The following is a 24,500-nucleotide window of genomic DNA, read 5'->3' on the forward strand; positions in this document are numbered from 1 at the left end:
GTATAAATAGTCTTGGAAAGGAATTTTGGAAGTAAAAACTTGGCAGGCTCCTCCATACATTATTTAATTAGAATTATATTTCCAGAGGATTCAAAATAGAATTCTGATGAAGTAGACGCCGCGGAAGTCGACTTCCTTTTCTTCGTAATTATGATTATTAGTGCCTTAAAGGTAAAAATTTATTTATTTATTTTCGCGCCATTTAGTTTTGTTCATCTTTACCTTTAAATAAGTCCCATGTTCAATATCGTATCCGCATCTTGATTTGTTCGCTAGTGTATTTATATTTTGGTATGGGTAGCCCTCAGTGTTTCCCTTTCCATTCGGTTATAGTCCAATTTCAACCTCCTACTATTCGCCATCCAATTGTCCATCCTATCAATCAAAGGAAAATATGCTTTATGTCGTTGAACATATTTTGCCTAATTTTCATGGATTAATTTTTCTTCCTCAAAAAAAACATTCACCGGTACAGATATTGTACCAGTGAAAGTAGAGTTATTACCCTTTTAATATATTTCCAAATCTTTTGTTCTTTTATCTGGTGTAATATGGCACTGTGACATGATAGAGATAGTTCGCTTTATCTGTAAATTTACTGTCCCCTTCTAAGCCTTCTTTGGTCGCGCGATTCCTATTCTTAGAAATTATGTCATATTTTTAGTATATTTTGCCTCTTGAACTAATTGTAAGTCATTGAATACGTTCATTACATTTCTTAATTATTGGTAATTTCCCTCCATAAAACCGGGGAATCATTCCTCTCGTTTTGGTCTGTAAATGAAAACGTTCCCAGAGGTTGCTAATATGAATGAAAAATACAAATGGTTAAGAATTGGAAGGCTGCCAAAATTTCATCCCGAAATTTTTCCGGATTTCTGACCGAGTCCACGGGTGTTATCATTCCAGAGGAAAGAGCCTGTACAAACACTCAAAAATAACTCGAGATCACTTTTGGCTCGGACGAACTCTGCTGGAGTCTCAGCTCCATAGTGGTTGAAAAATGCTTTTTCGTGTTAGAAGTTAATTTTCTGTCAACTCACTAATTCCCCAGCCACAAATAAGCAAATTTTCCGTCAAATCACCTATTTATACAAGTCACACATTGAGTATCACATAGGTATCACACGTCCGCTATAAATACCAATTGAACTCAAACTTTCATGTCCGCATGTTTTAATGTGGAAGAATTTTCCATGCCTAGTATTTGTTTTAATTGTATCTATGGAGCACGGTCTTAATAATTAAAATTTCACCCGATAGAAATTGCTCTGGTCTTATAAGGTTTATTTATTTTTAAATAGGACTTGTGTTTACGAAAAAAGCTATGAAATGTGTTATGTATATGTATATATTTAAGCGTAAAATAAGTCTATTGCTCTTATTTTTCCCAGTTTTGTATTTTTTTCGTCAAAATTTATAGCTGTTCTCAAGTTTCCTCATGCTTGAAATATCTTATCAAAGTGGCGGACGCATCATTAGTAAAGCTTCGTATTCAAGCGTATCGAAGAGAGGGAGACGTGACTTGTTAGGGAACTCTTGACATCTTTCATTAGCGAATCTGGTTAGATGTCAATCGCAGAACGAGATCTTCACTTGAGGGAAGCGTGGTGGAGCGATAGGCGACTCGAAGCTGTGAACTCGTTGGGTGTGTGACTTGACGTTGGACTTTTCCGGTTCAAATGGAGGAAAGGAATTATTTGCGTCGAAAAATATTACACTTCTCGTCGAGTAGAGTCAAATTGGATGTAATGGCGATTAAACTGACAGGGACTTGAAATTTTTCTATAATTAAGTGATTGGGGACTCAATGTCAATATTGCGGTAAATCAATTTAATCCCATTCAAATATCTCTTTAGATATGGTATTTAATCACTTTAAAGTGATATAAATGTCATTTGCCTGTCGCTTAGCAGAGTAATGTGTGTGTTCAGAGTTAAGTTTGGATGTGCTCTTAAAAATGGAATACCTCCTAATTGTGATGTATATTTCGGATTAATATTACGGAGTACTTATTGAACTAAATTTGGAATGCTTTCATAATTCAGAAAGCCAAATAAATGGATTCCCGGGAACATCTTGTTATGTGTAATATAGTGATAAAAATATGAAATATTCGTAAATGGTTAGAAAAATATAGGATCAATAGGAGGCAAATTGATTAGTTCTCAAGTGTATCCAGTGTTTTCCGATCACAATTAAGAGTTTGTGAATCACTGGTGAATTTTATTTTCATTAATAATTACTACCCATTATCTTGTTCAGCAGAAATATCTGGATGTCTTCATAATTCTATCGATCGTGGCCAACCGTAGTAGCTCCGGATCTATCATTCATAGCTAGCTGGTCGATTTTGGCTTTCTTTTCTTGAAAACGATAACATTTTCTGTTATGTATTGGGAAAAAAATGAAGTAGTAACATGCGTTTAGTATTCTTAAGTATCCCTCTGTTGTGTTTTCAGTCTGTCTTCAAATAGAATATGTCTTAAGTTACTCCTAGTTTAGTTGTTGTGTAGGCTTTATGATATTTCTGGTGGCACTCAAGGGGCCAATACGCTGTCGATAATCCCCGGTGTTGCAGTAAGGAGGATATGTATTTCCCGCGAGGAGACAGCCCTCAAAATTCGACGACCAAATCACGCTTCGAAAATGCTATCATCGCGCTAACAGTGCCCAAGGCCCATCGCAATTTTCACGCCTTCCCAATCAAATGACGCATTCATCTAGCCTCTCCCACCATCTCTCGCCTATCAAGCTACAAGGAATGGAAGAAGAAAAAGAAAAAGCTTACCTATGTTGCCCCAATAGTTTTCAGTCGTTGAAAGGGAAAGATACATGCCGAGCAGCATCCCTAATACTGAAAGTCACATCATCATACTGAATGTATTATTGTTGTGATGAAACATTAAAGTCTCAAGTACTTCAGCGTATTGAGCGGCCCTTTAGTGCCTAGGTGACATTTATTAATCTTTCGAAGAAACTGATTTTTAATGTACTTTTATGGTAACCGAAGTATACGTCATTTTGTCATATTATGATCTCAATATGTCATGGTCAATTGTGCAGTGAATAAAAATTTGAGTATATGCTTTGAATAGTACCCGAAAATATACGTTAGCCGCGGTACCCTGTCTTTTAAGTAAGAGTGATGAGTTTTTCCCGAAGCCACCGCTCTGCTGGTCCATTCCGTGTGCTTTCATCTCGTCTCCCTGGAATCCGCGACGAATTCAATCATTCGCCTTCCTTGCCAGTTCTCCCTGCAGAAAATATCGCCAAATAGCCACGCGCCACATTAGTCTTCCTCCGCTTTAGGCAATGGTGAGTTGTATAAACTAGTATAATGCAGGTAACGGAGACCACTTCATTGTGATTCAGGACATCTCTCTAAAACGACATATTTAGAAAACAATACGTATCTCAATTTTTATTTTCTCGTGATTTGTGAGGAATTTTCTCGAGATAGACTGAGGTGCCTTGATGTCATTACACCATTAATAGGTTGGGAATGATGTGTATTCACGGGATTATATGTAGCCGTGATTTTTTGTGTCTTTTGTTCTTGTATGCTGTGATCTCAACCACCTCTGATTATTCGCGTATATTTTATGCGTAGCCCTATTCATGTAAATTTAAAGAACCACTACCTTGGTGTTTATAGGAGATAGATGAAAAAGTATCACTGAATACATATTAATGATCACTATCCAAAGTAGTAGACCAAACTTTTCCAAAGGTATTATCCTCGAGAATTAGTTGTTCTATATTTCGCTCCATGTCTGCTTTAACTGGATCATGTCGCTCATTTAGGATTCACGAACGACGTGACAGAGTTCCAGTAAAAGGAGAAATCCTCCTATACGGACTGGGGTCACTATCTCGGTGATTTAAACCGTGGATTAGTTGTTTGAGGGTAGGGGTTACCACGGATTAGGCTGCAGGCGTGCGAAATTCACACAATTAGAGGATTTAACATCCTTACGCCACCTCACCCCAGCCACCACCGCCTTTAACTTATTTAGGGGTGTACGAAGGCATCAAACGGTATTTAAAACCGGCACACTTCCATCAGCAGCGAAGCGCTCTACCGTCTAGGCAAACCCGCAACTACTTATTGGATAGTCGGACCTATAATTATCAGACCCCGAGTCCACTTCGATAACATCCACTTCCTTCGAATGCCCTCTCTGAAATGACGGACTGACTGTGCGCACTCGCACAAAAAATAATAGGAAACCACCCACTACGGTGGTTTCCTATTATTTTTCCTTTTCCTATGATGATGACGTGAAAAGGTCGAAACCAGTATAGTTTTCGATAAATACTGCGTGGAATATAACCACCTTTATTTTCGAATCTATCATGTCACTATTCCACGAAGTAAACTCACTAGCCATTGATTTCATCCCTTACTTGAGATCCCCCGCTGCCGCCTCTGAAGAATCCGCGCCACTTCCGGAATTCGAACTCGGTCCCCTCGGTTTTGGAAGTCGGGGATGATCTCCTCTAGCGCACCTCCCCTCTCGGCGACAGTACTTCCCCCCTCCCTCTACAGTAAGTATATGGCCCGACTTTTCGCCCCCAGACGCTCATTTCGCCTCACTGCATGCACCGCGGACGCGATATTTTCGGAACGCACGCGGAATCCGAAGTATTTCGTCAGTAAAAAATTAGATGAAAGGAGAGGAAGGGGAAGGGAAGAAGAGAGAAAGGAACAGGCGGTCGGCCCTCCTCCCGTGACAAGTGCGTCTTCTTCTTCTTTCGCGTCTCCTTCCGTTCGGGCGGGTTAAAAAAGAAATAACAGCGCGAAGTCCGGCTCCGGGAGAAAGGAGAACTGGCAACGCCGTTTTCGGGGTCGGAGTAGGAGTTGGGAGGAGCAACAGACAGGTTTTTCGCATCTCCCGTCTGAGCCCGCCTCCCTCTCACACTGGGAACTCAACGCGCACTCACGTATAACTCCCCGAAAGTCCTGGATCGAGGGAGGTTGCACTCTGACTATTAGTTAGTCACAGTCGCCGCTGTCTCACTTATCGTTATGTATACAAACGGACGAGGGCGTACTTAAGATCAAAACTAGGGGGAGGGGGAGAAAACCGTGGTGGTTCAGGTTATGACATTTCAGCCCAGAAAGGGCGAATAGAACCAATATTTTAAGAAAATTATAATTAATTAAAGCAGTACTCTATTACTCTTTGTGACAAATTGCTTGAAAGTAATATATATTTTTATTGTTGTTACAATTCTTATACTAACATGATTTTTCTTGAGCTCGGAGGAAACGTTTTCAAAACTTTATAACCTTTTCTTTATTTTGCTTCTCAGGGGGGCAGCTCTTCCCCCTCCCTGCCCCTCGCTGGGTACGCCCATGCATACTGCGGCAGTCCCCTCTTGTTTGTTATGTACTTGATGTGCGTGAAACTGACGCGAATAACGGGATCAAGGGAATCGATTTGACGACTTAAGTTTTTTCGTGCATGCTGCGGGAAATTAATGTGGTGGTTCGCGACAGCGCGATTCAAAAGAAATATTTTCGCACACATTACTGAAAAATTTTCTATCATAGACGACACTGTCGAGGCTATAAAGCAAAATAGGGAAAACATATTTTGATAATTCTGTCTGTATACTTTTAAGTTAGCTTTTCCAGCTCCGATGGCGGTCGTTAGTTTCATTTTTATAATGATTCTTCAGGTGTATCAAGCATTATAAGAAGAAAGATATTTATATTATATATTTTGTAAGAACGTTCAATATTCTAGCATCAATTAGCATCTTTCGTGTGATTAAACAAGTATCGCAAAAAGAACCATATCGAAATAATGCAGTATGATACTCTCTTGTTTCATGGTAGAAGAGGTATTTTATTTCTCATTGCTCAAACAGTTTAAGCCTGTCTTGTAGCCTTCGAGTTTCTAGAATTGCCTCGAGAAAGAATTCATCTGGACCACAATCCGAACCACGGATCTGTGGCTCCGCTGACTATTGCGTAGACCATTTTGCTAACTATATTTCTTAGTTTTGTGGTGATGTTTTTATATGATTCAAGCGATAAAACAGCAACACAAAAAATCATCCTGTATTTGCAATTTTTTTTGGGCGATGACTTCGAACGGGAATCGAGTATAAACATTTTCTCATATGGATTGGGGATAAATTTGTGAATGAAGAACCTCGCTTGCTTATATACCTTACTTTTTAAGCCCATAAAGCCCTTGCGTATCAATCGGTAATTTTTTGCCATTCTCCAATCAAAAAGGGAGCAGTGACGAGAAGATTTAAATTTTTCTCGGACTTCGGTAAATTTGTTTACCAAGGACTAGGAAAATCGTAACTCAATGGCAAAATATTGTACCGTCGGCGTTGGTATTTTACACCGTGGTGCGTGCCCTGTGAAAACCCCGCCCCTTCGACAGCATAGTGCTGCGTGCGACTACGACGAAAAGCTTGGGGAAAGAAAAATGAGCGGATTAACACTCTCCTGGGACACGTCAGTGAATATGTTTTTATTTTTCGAAATAAATGTCCAGCATGCGTGTCAAAATACGGAATAGTGGATTTTCGGTGTCATATTTCGCTTGACATGTCGGCGAGGCGACAAAAAGTTGAATGGCGTGGGGGAGTTGGGATTTTTTGTACCCAAACATAGCCAATGGCTAAGATCAGTGTGGATACACACCAGAGAGCTCTGTCTTAGGTCATGGATGATCGATCACGCGAAAATAAAAAGAAAGGGGAATCTGGGAAATTGTTCATCCCAATAATTAATTCGAGAACAACCTCCATTAACCCATAAGAACTTTAATTTTTCGCCTGAGTACTGGTTAATTAACTTTACCTCCTATATCTTGCTACACTTGACGAGTTTGGTAATGGCTGTCTCTTCGCTGTTTTAATTTGGGAACGTTCGTGATTTTATTTTCCATTGAAAACTTATTTTCCTCATTAGTTAAACATGAAACACAATACAACACCTGGTCGAAATAACTTCGATTCGATAATCACTCGAGATAGAGTACTTAATTATGTTTGTAAGATTTTATATTTATTTCTCGCATTCCATATAGGAAATGTAGGTTCTGATTACATCGCATTTTGCGAGAACTTTACCTGACGGATTAACGTGGACTTGTAGTAGTCTACACACCATGCTAATCCAACTCTCAAACATATACGCTCACATAGTCAACCTCGGCTTCTCTCTCTCTCCCAATGCACCCTGGGACTCGCTAGGCTTCCACACTATTTCATCTCCCCACTTCGTCTCATCCCCATTACGAATGAGTATTCTTTGACCCCGGGGCGGGGGAGGGACCGAGGGGAGAGACGGTCAGGGAGGCGTAGCGAGGGAGGGTCTATGGCATCTATTATAGAAGAGAGGAGGGGGGCTGGGCCGTCTGCGTAGAGAGAGAGAGAGAGAGAGAGAGAGAATGGGAGAAGTGTAGCAAACGTGGATGCGTCGGTAAAGGGGGGAGTAATAAATCGAAGGCTAGCGTGCGAGCGACCGAGGAAATGGGTCTCGCTTCGTATGTTCTTTTGCTGGGTGCTCCCGAGGTCCGAGTGGGGTTGCGCCTACGAAGGCGAGAGCCAGTGTGGCATGAGACTTCGCGTCGAAAGAGGGCGGGCTATCACCGGCTGGTCATTACCGCTGGGGTGGGGCCCATATGAACGAATGGCGCGGGCCGGGATTGAGGGAAGTCTTGAAGCTCTAGTAGATCTTATTACGTGTATTGTCCACGGTGGAGTGCTCGCGTTTATCTGTTTCCCGAAGGCCGGCTTGCTTTTGTTGGATTAACGTCGCGGAATTAAAAATTGCATCGTAGGGAACGAGGTCATGTCATGAATCATGTTTAATTCCACTTTATAATTTGGCTACGCCCGGCCTATTTTGATCTTTGCAGGTGTTTGGAAATTTGAAACAGGTGTTATGTGCTCAAATGATAGCTCTTGAGTCTATATTTTACCTCGTGAATTTTCCTATTATCGCACTGCCAGCCATTTACCCTTGATCACAGCTTTCGTCATTCTATACTCCCCTCGATCCAGCAAACTTGGTTTCTGCCGTTGTGACAATCGGTTTACTCACTGCATATCTCATGTATATCTTCCAAGGCGTCCCTCGGAAACCTATTCATCCTCTTATTTTTCCCTAAATTGATAATGTAATTATTTTTTTATTATTCTTAGATTGAAGAGTCCCTCCTCGCATTTTGAGGCTCATTTGACACCCCCCGTTCTATGGTTAATCTTAAGTATTTCTATTACTATGCATTTACAGCGGTAGAACTTCCCTCCTCTTCTTTGAAATGTCAAACACTCATGCCCGAGTCAAAAGTATAGCTCATCGGACCAAGTAAAAGCCGACTTATTGAAGTTGAAGTCTTTTTTGATTGATTTATCAACCTGCAATTCAAGTTAAAATGATTATCTTGTGCGCAATCGATTTTTCGATGATAAAGAAGTTAAATGTGATTTCAGGGTGTAAAACCTAACTTTGAACAGTTGGATACACACGATAATAAAGATTTATTACTCGATCCAATTATTAGGAATTGCGGGAATTGATTTGACTTTAAAAAAATGATCTCTCTCGCAACTTTTATGGAAAGCCGAGGTAATTGCTTTTCTCCTTAAAACGAAAACCATCAAAGAAACGAACGGATTGGATATTAGATTTTATTTTGGTACTGTTTGGCCTTGATCTGGGTCCAAATTTTTAATACTTCATTTTTATTTAGTCTCTCTCGCAGTTTTGCGAAGGTGTTAATTTTATCTCACGTGATGAGTAATAATGGCCTCGCTGATTTCGTCCCATCAAGGAATCCGTTTTTTTTTTGTCGAGAGGGTCAACGATGATAGAGACCTGTCATCTTTACTAGACTGATCTATGCTTTAGATCTGGACCTCTCTGTTCGTAACGAAGTGATTCATCCATCCTGTCGGCCTACTTGAGATCGAGTCTGGTTAATTCAGTTGATGCATCACGTTGCGAGGAGATGGGTGCTGATTTAGTGGTTGCTCCACTCGTGAATAGTAACTTCTATTACGTGGTTATATATTTCGTCTTGTAAGAGACTTAATACTAATTCATATGGAGAACCTGTACTTTAGCCTAGATTGCAATCTTTTCAGGCATCAGCACTAAATTTAACTTGATTGATCAACCGTAGTACCTTGAGTAACAAAAAATCTCCGATTCATAATAATTCCTACTGAAAGGAAACAACTATAGCTGCATATTTTTTCACTATAAATGTAACTGATTTCCACAAAGTTAAGCGAAGAACGAGTACTTTTATCTGTAATTCCATTACTACAGCAGAGTTGGATCCAGTTACCCATTGTTTGCAGATTCTACTCGTTTCCAGCCTTCATTTCTTAGGTCAGGAAGTATAAATAATCAAAACGGTTATGTCGGTACTTTCGAAAGTGCTACCACGTGACTTAAATCGCATTATAACTAGTTTGCCTCGTTGACGGGGTTACAAGTTCACGGAATCGGGCAACGTCGTAAATATGAAACAAAAAGTGGCGCAGAATTCCATCGAATCATCACAGGACGAGACTCGTTAACAAAAAAAAAAGAAATAAAATATGGGGGGACGGAGAGTGGTTGGAATATTCTCCCGCGTCGAAAACGACTGGTCCCCGCGATTCCCGGAAATGCGTTTGACCCTTGGCACGATGTTGGGCAGATCCCTCCAATCCTGCAACTCCCTCGCGAGCCGTGAGCAATTTTCTAATATCCTCGAAATGCCTGTGAATAAGTCGTAGTCCGTTGGGTGGGCCGCCCCTCGGCAGCCACTTCCCAAAGAGCATGGCGCGCGCTTCAATGCCAATCAAGACAGTGGTCCCGTCCTACTCTTCTCTCTCCTTCTCAGCAGCGCCCACTGAGTGGTCTTTCCTCCTCTCCCACCCCTGGCGCCAACTCCAGGCAGAATTCTTTCATTCTGCAGCCATTTCCCCCTCCGCTCTGTTTCAATTGAGCGGCCGAGTCTGTTCCTCTATCTGGCTCCCCATTGCTCGCTCCGCATGGCCTCACCGCGTGGGAGTCTCTGGAGCAGACGGAGGGAAAGAGACGAGGAAAATTCTCGGTCCATCCTGACCTCTGGTCCCTTCGGAGGAGTGGATCATCTCGCCCTGGTGGTTCAACATGAAAGGACTTGTCCAAAGGGCGATTTTGGCCGTCGCAATATTTCACGGGTGCCTTCTGGTCCATTGGAAAAGCGTTGTCGTTTTATACAACCATGCTGATTCTGATTCCTTCTCTGCTCTGCGTGCGATTTTTTATTGTTGGAGCTACTTAAATGGATGCAAGCCAATTAATAAGAAATGCGTGTGATTGCTTTCTAGGAAGAAATAATCTTTGAACGAAGGCCACTATTTTATAATCTTAGTATATATTCCCTTTCGTTTCTCAGGATAATAAACTCAATAGAAACATACAACGTCAAAACGTTTTCACCTTGTTGAACTTAAATGATTGCTCTCTCTTACAACTCTTTAACGTTATAAAAGTAACGCTGAATATCCGACATTAGTGTCATTCACTGATTTGACCTTTTAAATCAGTCCGCGATTAAAATCTCTGCTCCACGTTTTTAAATTTCAAATTCATGCACAAGTATCGGAATACTAATTTGAATGTTATCTTTGCAGAGTTGTATTTACGGATAGATAATAGACATCTATAATATATAGCTGTAATGGGTGCACAAAGTTAAAATGGATGTTTTTACTGTAATATTTTGGTAAAATCTGTCCGGTTTCTATCCACCCTTCCTTCACTACCTGTCTGTCATGGTGGAAATAACCTTAGCTGTCGCTCGTCCCCTACACGTAGCATCTTGTATGGTAGGACCGAGCCTAAGGCTTATTTAAGTCCGTAATGCATGGAGAAAATATATACGCATATATTTTCGTGTGTCTACCATTAAATCTGAAACGATTAAATATGGTTCTGCTTTTGTTTTCATAATTTTTAGATTTGTTGAATTTTAAGGCGACACGAAATCCATTGGATGGGCATTATATCATTGGGAATTTAACCATGTCCCGCGTATTTGCTCTTCATCTTATTCTTACAATTCAAATACAAAAGCAATCTCTTCATCGCCCAGAAACTTCAACCCGCGGAGTCTGAAGTTACGCCTCCCGACGGCCGCCTTCAACACTCCAGGGCGTTAGCCCGAGGAGGCACCTTCCCCCCTCCCAATAGTCCCCTGTTTACGATTCAAGTGAGCAGCGCGATCGAATCTGCCGAAATCTTCCGATGGCTCCTTCCTCACACACTCTCAACCGGAGGGGGAAGTCGAGTTCGAAGGCCTTCAAAGCCGAGGAGGAAGTCCCTATCGCCCTCGCGAAAGATCGCCTACAATCATTCCATCTCCCGTACCTTATAAGGATGGCTGTTTTTTGTAACAAAACCTTCTTCCTGAGAGCCACCGCCACAAAATAGGCAGGGCGGGAGGCAGGATGGAGTTGCCAGGCAACCTGTTTTATCGATGTGGATACCAGTGTGAACAATGGCGCATCGGGGGAGATTGCCCAGGCTGCGTGCATAACTGCTCAACCAGTCGGGGAATCTTCTCTTTTCCTTTGTCTGCCTGTATCTTTTTTTCTTATGATCGCCCGATTGGTCTGTAAAATATTGACTTTAGGTCGAGTCTGGTGATCTGGAAAATTACGTGGGCGGGGATGACAGACTATCGTTTTTCCTTCAAGTTAAATGTGTCACATGAATGCTGGATTATGCAGGAATGCGTATAATGCAGCCGATAAAGATAAGGGTGACTCAATATTTGGAATTTATTTCTTTAGTTTTTATAATGGCACAATCATAACTTCTGTGATTATGGTGAATTGCTTTACTGACGGATTACACAAATACTATATTACCTTCCTCCAGAAATGTCGTATTCGAATGGGATGATTATTGTATTTTCCTGTGGACTTCTAATGCAAATAATTGCACTTTATTTACTGGTATTTAATTCACAAAACGAGTACGTAGTGTTAAATTATTTTTTTTACTTGTGTTTTGATATTTAGGTGACATTTTTTGTATCACTTACACTCACAATAGAAGATTGCTATCAAAATGTAGAATCTGCCGCAAAAGGCGATGATTTACAAGAATAGCAAACGATGATTAATTAATTTCCATAGGTTGAGGAGAAAAAAATTAATTTATAGGGTGTAATTTGTGACTGGCGGCTTAGATAAGGCTGGGAGAAGAATATTCTAAAGAAATGTTTTGTGGCATTTCTTTGAGGAAGTATTTATGGCTTCAATTTTTTGTGTATTGCCTTTGGGTGCTTTGTTGTCATCGGGGCAAATTTTATCCTTTTGTCGCTTACAAGCCACGAAAATGTAAACAGTCTTCCGGTGGTGCGTCAAAATGAGTAAATATTCAACAGAAATTGTATTCTTGGAAGTTTAATGTCTTCAAAGTCAGAACCCTGAATCTAAAATTGCGTAAAATATTTCACGCATCAACAGAGTTGACAACTCATGACGCCTTGAAAGAAGTCCCACGGTAATACATTCCTACTTTCGGTTTTGTTGAGGTGCGTTTGCGTCTCGGGAAAGTTAGAGCCACCATTCATAATGCCCGGAGTTGCCTTTTTCCCGTGGACTTGCCCCTCTGACCTCTCTAGGTCTTCACAGCGTGATGCTGGCTTGCGCTTGTTTACCTTTTCAGGGTCCAAGGGAATAAATTAGGTGCGTCTCAGACGAGAAAAACCCTCCCCTTTCTCGCCTCGCCTTCCTAAATCTTGAAGCATAGATCCTTTCCCATGGGACACACCTGACCGTCCCCTACTTCCGAGCAGGGTTCTATCGTTCCCCTCTGGTTCTACCCAGCGTTGCCATACCCTCTTATGCTCTCGATGAATGTTCAGGGTAAGTCCGAGCTGCGCTCCAAAACGGTGGAATACAAGTTTAAGTTCTTGCACCGGCATTTGCCGCGGCGGTGGTTTTTTTTTAAACGCTTCCATTACTTAGTTGGCGTGGAATAAAAGACGAGCCTATTTGCCTTCTAATATCGGTACTTCAATCATAATCCGCCGTCAGTGACTATAACCGGAGGTTATTTTTGACAGTTGAAGGTGGACGTCAACTCGGCCTGAGCCAAAGGTGTGTGAATATCACTCATATCGGGAATGGGGTCAGTTTCTTTCTTTGGGCCATCTCGCATTGCAAGGATTTAATTTGGAGAAGTCAGAAGGCTTCACTCCAAACCCATCGACCAGCAGCCGACACTCTGTCCTTTAGGTTATCACTCTCCCTTTTTTATTGTATTTATATCGCTTTTTTATGCTTTCTTTCCGTAGCAATTCTGATATTCATCCATTATCAATCCAATTAAAACTATTTTACTGCAAAAGAGTGGGGAGAATAACATGAGCAATACTCAGTCGTGTCAATAAAATTTTCGTGTCAATAAAATTTTCAAAGCAAATAGTACACTTGTGTAGTAAAGAACAACAGTTTGGTGCAATCCTCTGATTATTTATCATAATGCGGCATGTCAAGAAACTCAATTGAATTCGATGGAGTTACTAAGTGAGGGAAAAGAGTGAATAATGCTCTTTTCTTTACTGAACTAATTTTTAAGAAAGATGGACTAAACTATTCGCCAAAGCTTTTCCACTGAATGGTTTATCAACGTGAAACGTTTTGGTTAGCCTGTTAAAATATTTTTCGTTTCGCCAGGAAAGTCAAGTTTGATTGTTAGAGGAGAAAAGCGACCGAAGATTTATGTCTCCGACACATCCTCTCTATTTCTGGGCGTGTGTATTCTCCATGAACTCAGCGACGAGACCTCATACTAAGTGCTCACCGTCTCAATCATCGCAAGAGACGAGGGCATTCCATAAATAAATCGCCCAGCCGATCCAACGAGTCTCTGCTGCCAAGAGTATGAAGTCGTCTCATCAAAACTAGAGATGAAGTCTTCTTTAGGCTGGCGTTTGTCGGGAAGCGGGCGTTTTGGTCTCCTTTTCCGTCCCTTAAATGACAGTAATTTGTTTTGTACAATTCATTTTGTAATCATTGCCTTAAGTGATAGTGAATATCCACGCGTAACGCTGAAAAAACTCGCGTTTTTAACTCCTGAATGGGAAAAGATATATGCATAGCATATCTCTTGCCTGCATACATACCCCTCCTCATACCGTTTATTGACATTTTTAATGCGTAAATATGAAATGGTTAGCCGACAGGAGAGTGGGTTGGATAACTGCGTCAAACTTTGAATTGTTGACTAATTATGAAACTTTTCTTTTCATTATCATTTTCACTTGGTGTTCTTGTTCCATTCACTTCATGTCTAACCATTTATCAATGATGACTGACGATATATTTACATTTATATACATTTATCAAACTGACGATATTGATGATGTTACATGATGTTAACATATTGAACAAAAAGATCACTTTTCCACTCAGCCTAGTTATGTTTTATTGGCAATTTGATGATTAATTCGTTCCAATGCATGAATTCTGCGTCAATAAAAATATATTTCATGACGAATTCACGACGGTATTGCTATGGAAGGTGAATCCAAAAATGTAATTGGGTTGTGTAATTAAATTACTTCTCCGGATTATAAATTCCCATGTGTGCTACATTATTGAAATGTTTTCATTCCTTGATTTCCTATAAAATTTTAGGCTGTGTAATAAATTGTCAAAAGTACATTTCATTCGTATTGCGTTGGGCGTCCTCTGAGAGTAAAGGAAAACGTGTCAATCATGCATTGTCATTTGTTTTCGTTTGGAGACACTTGGTGTAGATTTGTTTCATTCGTAATGTGCACGTCAGTGCTAGAACTGATTAACGAGAACTAGTAGAATATTGGTATGTTAACGCAGCGTCAATTCTCTCGGATGGATTTACTTCTTGGACTCTTCGGTCTAAAATAATGCTAACTTGGCGATGAAGTGCTTCTCTGCGACGCATGCATTTTAACGACGGCTCCCATTGCCGCATCGGTGAGAGTTTGCTTGGGTGCGCGACGTGATATCCGGAGGGTGACAATTTTTCCGCTCACCGCATTCAATTTAATAAATTCGTCGTAAGGCCTCAGAGGGAAGTCGTAAAACTGCGTAGAGACATCAGCAGACAAACACCAAGCAACTCAGGTTGTATTCCTGACCGTTCCTAATAAGCTCACATTAGGTTCGTGTATCTTCGCTAATAGGGCTACAAGGCCATTGCCCGCCTTTTTCTCTTGGACGGGATGCAGCTATCACCAAATTATGCAGTTTGGAGATGATTTTTCTTGCATAATAAAAATTTCTCGGCAAAATAAAAATTACGCTAAATCCTTTCCTGCACAAAATTATGTCAACCGTTTAATTTTATGTGTGAGGTATCATTATTTAGTTTGCTGAAATGCCATCGCATATAAACATTGTCTTAGCAAAATGAGAACCAAGCAATTTTCAATATGGTTTAGCTCGAAAATTAAGTCACAATGTTTTGATATACTTGATTAAATCTCTATACTTATTATCAAATTGCATATTAGGCGTTTTATGTACAATATTTAGCTGAGAATGTGGCTTAATGTGTAACACGATTTCAACTCCATCAATAGTGTTATATCTGCTCTCGTGAGTCATGATGGTCAACTTATGGCAACATTATATGGATATTTTTAAGTTATCCCATCCGTTGTATTTTATAAAAATGTTTTGAAATATTGTCTTAGTATTCTATGTAGCCAGTTCTAATTCTCTGTCGCATTAAACGAATTCTGTGAATTGTTTACTTTACTAAGAATACGCAGAATATCGGTGTCGAAAATGCTCCCATGTCTCAGAACTATTTTATTCTGCGTAATTTCTTTTAATTTTACAATCAACTTGCGCATGTTATAGCTATTTTTCGCTGCAAAACGTTCTTGATGCTCATAATTAAGGCCTCTTAAATATTAGCGGGTGGTCTCTACCCATTTAAGGTTTCGTTCGCCGGAAATACATCAGTGTCGGTCCGAATTAGCAATGAGCCTACCGTATCAACCTGTTTCCTTGTGGTCGTTGTCACTTATTTCATTCTTGAGTTTGTCTTGGGTTCTGTGCCTCGTACCTTTTAAGTCGTTTTCAAGGTAACAGTCAAGCTAATATCGCTGGGATCAGTCATCGTTTTTTGCTGCTCCATTAGGGGTCGATGAAGGATGAATATGCTTTTCAAACCGTAGGTCTATTCCTACATTACATTGCGTCCGAATATAGGTAAATGATTATGTCGGAGATTTTTGAAAATAATTGATGGCATAAAGGACACGCATCACTTACGCTCGACCTTTAATTTATCGCCACAAGTACTTGTTTAAAATTTCAACTTCAACTTGCCTTCTATCTACTAAAAAAATAGTAGCTAAGTATTTGAAATGTTCAGGCTGCATTGAGTAAACCTTGGTCAGAGGTTGTCTCCATCTTAAATATGACAATTATTTTCTACGAGGTGAAATTTGGTGCTTGAGGTACAGGCAAATGTTGACAAGGTTTTAACATAGAGGGTGTTTCAGGAGTAATCTGCAATACTTCAGGAGGTGGTAGGGGGACAATTTAAACAATTTTTATCTATAAATATGGGATCGCAACTCCTTCGTTACTGAACTATGACAACGCTATATACGCTCGATGTATACTGGATTCTAAGAAGTTATTAGAACTCTATTCTATTTTTGATGAGAAAAGTTTGTTGGAGTGCGTTGTCTCTGATCAAGTAGCTTGTTTTGTCAAAAATTGCTAGTCATGCGCGAATTAACCGTTGTATTTATGTCGTAATGAAGAAATTTGTCGGGGTCCAATAATGACAGACTATTAATTTATTTGTTCATAAATTAAGCTGATCTTTGATTTTTGACTTTAAGGATTATTTTAATGAGAGTGCTACTTTTCGAATGCCTCCGGGAGGAATTCCAGCTTTGTATTGTTATTGAGCAGCCAACAACGTTAATTTTCACTTATGGCTAGGGGATACTACTGCTATGGGCGTACGTAAAGAGTTGGTATGTTGTTTTGTTAGGGATGGAATATACGGAGCCACTTATTTCCTGGACAAATTGACGCCTTTGTCTAGTAGGCCATGATCTTGTGAACGAGGGCGGAATGCGTCCGTGTTCTAAAAGCAGCTCTCGGCGTGGAATGGGGTAGGCCTCCCCTAGACCGCGATGGAATAAAATTAAGGGGTCTGGACTCTTGGAGGTTTCCCTATTGTCAATATTCCCTTGAGAGGAAGGGGAGAAGGCTCTTTTCGAAGCCTCGCATCCGGAAGTCCTCGAGGAAATAATTCCCCCACTCTTTTAACACCCTCCTCGCATTTACCCGGCCCTTCACCACCTTTTGTCTCACGGTCCACATGGCTTCTCTTCCCGCCATCGCGTTTGGAGGATTAGGATTTCAAGCGTTGGCCTGAGGAATGTGCCGCTCTCCAGGTTGTGAACGCCCATCCTTGCTTGGGATTCACTGGGAATCGACGTAAACGTCATTCCATTTGTACTGACGCTAACTTATGAAATGGGAAGTAATCTTTTGTCGTTACGAGGTGAACGCAATCGTATCTTTCTTCCCTCTTTTATGTTCTGACCGATAAATAAATTGAACAAGTTTTCGTCAAAAATGATAGAAACACAATCGGTGTAAAAAAGAATGTTGTTTTTGTGAAAAGATTGCGGTGGATCTGCATTCAGGTCTCGGGGTTGGCAGAGAATATTCGATGAGTGCCTGATCCCTACTTTGTTTCTTTGTGGAGTGCACTTCAAGTACGCCAGCTCACCGTAAGTAGGATGGGACGTAGAGACGTGGTCCCAATGGCGCCTTTCGTAAGAGTAGGCGAATGCCGGGTTTCTCTCCACGCTTCCTTCATGTCGCAATTGTTCTCAACTGTCGGTCGCCATCTCTTAGTACCTACGAGCGGGTTTCCCCTGAAAAGCTTCCGTCACTAAGGGATTCTAACCCGGACTAGTCGAAAGGAAAGCTATTAATCCTGCCGCCGAGCCGACTCCGTGCACCAGGGCGATGGAATCTCTTCCCCTGCTTAATTATCCCTTGTGATCCCTTTGTCTCACTGTTCCTTCATCCCCCTCCCGACGCCGACTGCAGGGGATTAGCATCTCAAGTGTATAGATTTTCGAACGTCTCTCTGCCCTCCCCCCTCAGGCGCGAAGGCCGTCAGTTAAAGGCGGGTTCGTGTCGAGAATAACTTCCCGATACTCATCTCGGATCCATGTTGGCTTGACATCCCACCAGCCTCCGTGCGCTACGTGGTAGCATGAATAATATATCACCCATTTTCCCTCAACATCTTTTTGATGAATTAAACATGGACACTCTCATATGAGAGCCAAGTTAAATGCGATCTCAAAAAGCAAATCACTAATAGGTATCAACTTGCGGCTGGAATTCGAAGGCCAACCGTTCTTATTCCAATGAAGCAACTTCAGAACAAATGTATTCGATTCCTTTTTTCTTCTTGGATCTCCATAGTATTAAATGGCGCACTTGAAATTCATATTCGACTTAAAATTCTGACGTTTTTTTTTTAGGTTCCTACCAGCAAAACTTAAACATGCACCTGACAATTATCACTCAACCCTTCGTAAAATTCTTTTGATCTTCCACTGCGGTTTTTTTCTTTGAATGAAAGGCACTGTTATGTATATCATCACAGGGCCAGTGTGCCTGTATGGTGATATACATCATTGTCCCTAAATAATCCATTCCCCGCACACCTGCCGTTCTGATACTGGCACTGACTACTTCAGCTGCCGGTTTCCCCTTTAATGATCTACGACTATCCCAAGCATCTGAGTTATCCAAAAAGTGAGTCTTTAATCGAGGTGAAATCTCCATAGTATATTTGAGAAAAATGAACGTTTGTTTGTGCTAAAATCACAATGACACTTAAACTCAGCATGAGATTGCTAAAAATGTAATGCATTTGGCTAATACTTGAATTGGCTGCGTACAGACAGTGAAACCGGTGTGAAATTTCATTATTTTAAGGAGTTTCGTGGGGCAAGAATTTTTTTAAGACCGATGGAAAAGGTAATTTCTCGCTTTCCCTGAAGCGTGGTTCTTAACATGATTTTTATGTTTACATCAGTTCATTCGTGATTAGCATGTACAGAAGCCTTTTTCAAGTACCGTCCGGTAATTACTCTTAGGTTTTGAAGACCTTTTTAACAATGGTGCATTTTTTACAATCAGGTACTCGATTTAATTCCAATACTATTGGCTTCGGATTCCATTTTAATTTCAATGTAGTATTTTTCACCACTATTATCAAGTTTTCATAATTTACTAGACGAAAGGTGCTTCATTCGTGATGTAATTTGTGTGTCTTGGCTGGGAAGAAATAAAACCCATAGAGATTCAATGATTCATAAAAAGCCATCTCCAGTTATACTGATATGAAGGAGACAACTCACTCTGAACTATCATGTCCAACTTTCTTTCCCTCTGCCCCAAATGTGCAAGTCATACACCCCAAAACAAAGTAAGCTGACCCCTCCGGACCTTTCCTGTCTCGTAAATGCAAGTGGTTACCCCTCGAGTAAGTTGCGGTGATTTGGCCGTCGTTATCAAACCAGCACCGCATCCCCTCCTTGCGTCTTCTCGGAAAGAAAAAGACGAGAAAGACGCCCTCTAGGGAGACTGGAAATGGAGAATCAGGGCACAAGAGCGAGGATTAGCCCCGCGACGCTCTGTCGCAAGTGCGACTCCCACGGGAGAGGGGTAGAAAACCCTTCTGAGGGACCGGAAACGAGAGGGAGGAGGACAGCGTGTTGGAGGTAAACAAAGGACCCCTTGAGGAAGAGATAACGCTGAGGGAACGAGTATGGGAACCAAGGGGACGAGTGCTGCATCTTAGTCGGGAAAGGGCAGAAGCATCCCCGGAATCCTCGAGAGGAGATGAGGATCGTGGGGGTCGTCGTGTGCAATATTCAAGATGTTATTGGGAAGGGAAGGGATCGTCTGGTTTCCATCCCTCGGGGGCGGGAACACTTGTAGCGTTCTCAAGTCGATGCTGGTGTATGGTGAGGGTCACGAAGATATCACCATAATGGCAGGTTGTATCGTATCTTCTCTTCCAGCAGCACAACAGTTGAGATAGTTGGAGATGGGTTTCGAATTGGCTTGAAATAGATATTTCCGAAGAAGTATTGTTCCAGAACATAATTTTAAATGAAAAGGTGGATTTTATTTACTTTTTCGTTGAATTTAGGATCGTGTCTTAAGCAACACCGCGCAAATTATGGAGACTTTCCTATGAATGCCGAATGGTGTTAGTTGCCGAAGTTGTGTCAATAGCGAACCGGATTGTTGTGCGCTACTTTTCCGAGGTGAATCCGAGGGTGAGGAGGGACAATGTTCTTTTAAATAACTGAATTTATTCTATCGCTATGAATCGGGTATGCAAGGTAAGACTTGAAGGAAACAAAAAAAGTAGAAATTTGGTATAGAATGACTATAATAGAGATATTCAGTACACCACTTCTGGATTAGTGGCCGTAGAACGTTACACGACGGATACGGGTCTCTGTTATGTAGCTGTATTCGCTTAGCTTGTTATACAACTTTAGCTGCCTCCGAAAGCGACAGTAATGAAATCCTAATGTGAGTGAGCAAGACTGCAAAACGTCAAAACCACGTTGAATTGGGTATTAAAGCTACTATCGATGACGTTATTTGGACGTAATTTAGTGAGTGAACATTCAAAAGGTATGAAAGATTTAACTTTCTCCCGGCGAATGGTTGACGTTTTCGGGTTTCCATCCGAGTTAGATGGGGATGGAGGATCTAACCCGAATGTAAACCCGAGAACTATTATATAACAGGTAAGCTGTGAAGTTAATATTATTCGCAATTACGGAAACGGCTGATGTTTCCGACTAGAGAAAACTTGAGGGCGAATGAATGATCGATTGTCGACGGCCGAGCTAAGATTCTAACACCAGTGTCGATGTGGATGTTCGGAGACCCGGTGCGCGTGATGACGGCACTCCACGATTCGAGGGAGACTCCCGTCGCGGCACCGACTAGCGAGCGGACCCCCCGCAGTCTCCGCCGAATAGACCCCTTTCGACGGCGCACCGGCACTCCTCTCTCTACCGCCCGGCCACTACTCCTTTCATGCTGCTCCCTCAGACTCTCTCTCCAGATCCGCGCAACTTTTACTGAATGGGAGCGCGGGACCGACGCCTCAGCCCCCTCTCCCTCCCGGTAGGGGAGTGAATGTTTGCGGGGGGTCTATCCTAACCAGAACTCGCTTGGGTCCACGGGGGATGCTGTGACTTGAGATGCGGAGGGGAAGATGCTCTCTCTCTCTGCTGGGGGGAATGGAGAGATGGGGAAAGGGGGGAGGATAGGGCTGCGCGCGCCAATACACTTCGGATGTAACACGTGGTGGTGTGGCATTTCCGCGTGCGTTCTTCCAAGGCCACCGTCGACTCCACTTTTTTTTTCTCTTTCATTTCGGCGGCAAAAGAGAAACATTCCCCCCTTCCTTCTCCTCCCTCTATCTCTCTAACGCAGTATTAGGAACTTCGAAATGTGTCAGGAGGGTGACACGCCGTGTCTCTCGTCGTAGAAGCGTGTGGGAAAAACAGATTTTTCCCCATTTATTGTGATTTGTGCGTAACGGAGTACCGTCTTTATTGGAAGGAGAGAAAGGAGGGGTAAATAGTAGAGCATCCAGGATGCTATAAATCGAGTGGAGTGGTAAATAGTTGTTATAGCTTTCGCGACTGTTCGTCATGGTAATAGAAACATTTGGGCTATGTAATCGCGTCAAAGACAGGATGATCTCAACGTTTCCGGACCGATTTTGTTCGCCTTGTCTAGTGAAATGACAAAACGAACTTGAAAAGCGACCAGCATCGGTCGGGAAACATTGGGATCTCCCTAACATCAACGCGACGGACGGCCCAATAAATTTGATCAGCATGAAGTGGAGGAGTGTTTAAACTTCAGCCACGGAAGACATTTTTTAAGTTTATTCTGATTTTTCTCATTTTTATCTAAATAATTCGGGTCCAATTGTCGGTAAGAATTAAGCTATTGTTATATGGATGAGTGTGTTGTTAAAAAAAATGGAATGAAATACTTAAACCTTCATCCTATACGCACTTCTCTTGTTTATTTTAGCGACAGGAAAGCGGATAATGAGCGGAAAAAAATTTCATACAAAAGATGAAACATATCTAGGTAATCGTGAAGAATTTCCGAGAGGATTAAAGTCGAAATGAAGCTTTCAACATCTTGTATGGGTGGAGAGTTGCTAAAAATTGTGTCGAGATCGATTTGATCAAGTTTCCGTATCGAATTGAGATAAATACATCCAATGGAGCCAAAGATGCGCACATAATGTTGACCCCTTGGCTTCCAGTAACATTTCGGGTCCGTGGGACCCTGGTGGGATTTGAGACTATGCAAAACGAGCGTCTCATTCGGAACATTGGTCAAACTCCATCGGTAATAGATGACTGCTAGAAATTGGGAACTTCAGACTTTTATTCTCCCACCGTTAAATTATTATTATTGAGAAAACCTTGTTGGGAGCAGTCGGTATGATTTTCTTGTGTGTTCCTTTCCTCGGCATTCGTATTTCCCTTTGCTAATGAACAGTAACAATTGACCTGCTATTTGGTGCTCCTATTATTGACTCAATCGCAAGCAGTGTTGTGAGAAACCCTTTAAGTCCTGTGGTAGTGATACTAATCTGAGGAAAAATGAAGTAATGCTAAGAATAACAATAAGTGGCAATTGCCGAGTGAGTTACGGATGGGATTTTCATCACTGGCGCCTTCTTCGAACGCCAATTTCCTTCTTCAGTCCTTCGTATCCTTTATCCCTCTTTAGTTTTCCGTGAAGCCAACACCTATCGGTTTTACTTGGAAACTCGTCGCGCGTGAATTTTTACGCTATCGGAAATCAGTTTCTCGGTGCTTTTATTTCCATACCTGCTCTTCTACGAATTTACACGATAAGGAAGCATCGTTTAGCTCCTGAGTAAGTTTGCGGATCATAAGTTTTTTGTGCTGATTTGAACTTTTTTATTATTGAAATTCTTGATGAGGTTTGTCAGAATTTATGAGAGCTTTTTTAGAGGATAAGTTAAGGAAAAGAAAGTATCTATACAAACCAGATGGAAGCCTTCCGTATTTAAGGGAGAAGAATTAAATAAAAGCATTACACCTCGCAAAACCTCTGATAACTTCCCTGTAACATTTTATAACGGTAGAGGAATTATCAAAACGGTGACAACAGAAATATTTCCTGAACTCTATTGTATACTCCGAGAATAATTAAATCGTTGACCATCCTTTCGAGGCTCATCAGCCAATGCGTAAACTGATTCCAAGTTAAGTATTTTCTGTTTTACCTTTATTATGTATTTTGCTTATGAATTTACGTGTTACCTTTGCTTGGAGACTCTGTAAGGAGAGAGGCTGATAACGAAGGTATCTATCATAATGTGGTCTGACTCACCCATCAAGTAGGTAGCTTTGACTTATAATCAATTTCGTTATAGGTCATTTTTCTTTTGTAAAATTTTGAGGTGAACGGGTCATTCAAAGTTAATGCTTAAATATTTCTACTGACTAATTGCTACGGATAGAGGAGTAAATTATTGAATTACATGAAAGATGGTCCACTGCCAACGATTTTAGGTGTATCCTGCATTCGTCCTATATCATATATTATAACCTTGGTTTGAATGACCTTAAAAATTAAAATATTCTTGGTGGTGTGAACATAATTTTGCTCGAGATCGGAAACTCCATGCGGCCATGCATATTACCTACTCGCGTATAGGATTCACGAAAAAATGGAATCTTACAAAGGTTCCAGGAAAGACGTTCAAAAATCCATGGCAAATTTTCAGCTACGCCCTTTGGGGCGATCGAGTTATCCACCTCTCTCTCGACATTTATGGAAACACTTTTCATCCCCCAATGCAATGGCCACGCCCTGGAGGATTATTTATCATGCTTTCTGGTGGGAGATCAGTTGAAGTGACCGAGCAGTTTGTTCGCGCGATAAAGAAACTAAGAATCATTCTCTATTACCTATCATATCGTGTACATTGTGGAAAATTTCTCCTTTTGAATATAGTTTATTTTGCAGATGTGAATGAAATTATCGGTATCAGATAATACCTTCAACTCAAGGATGGGACGTTGAATGTTAATTTCGTATCCAGCCTACTGAAATGCTTCGTAAGTTCTCATTGATAATATCTTTGCTGTTCCGCGTATGAAGCGTATTTACGTATCAAGCCTTAGGGCTTAAACATTTGGACCCATCCTGGCCGCTTTCGGTGATGTCAATGCACGATCGGTAGATTTTCATTTTCTGACGAGCTATAGGGCTTTTCTCCCTGCCTCATATATTATGCGAGTTTTCCTGGAATTAGTGCGTTTACAGCGATCAAATTTTTTGTCGCGGTATGACTTTAAGGATGACTGAAAATCTGAATGCG

At 41.2% G+C, this 24,500-nt stretch overlaps 2 protein-coding genes across 3 annotated transcripts in view; one reads left to right on the forward strand and one right to left on the reverse strand.

Annotated features, from left to right (window-relative positions):
- Positions 1–24,500, forward strand: part of LOC124159030 (E3 ubiquitin-protein ligase MYCBP2-like) — a 324,405-nt gene that overhangs the window by 240,279 nt on the left and 59,626 nt on the right. The gene's annotated exons all lie outside the window — the stretch shown is intronic.
- The window catches only part of LOC124159031, a 33,697-nt gene that overhangs the window by 7,104 nt on the left and 2,093 nt on the right, over positions 1–24,500 (reverse strand). The window lies entirely within an intron of this gene.

This window comes from Ischnura elegans, chromosome 5, assembly GCF_921293095.1.
Source record: "Ischnura elegans chromosome 5, ioIscEleg1.1, whole genome shotgun sequence".
In the NCBI taxonomy this organism is placed as follows: Eukaryota; Metazoa; Arthropoda; class Insecta; order Odonata; family Coenagrionidae; genus Ischnura; species Ischnura elegans.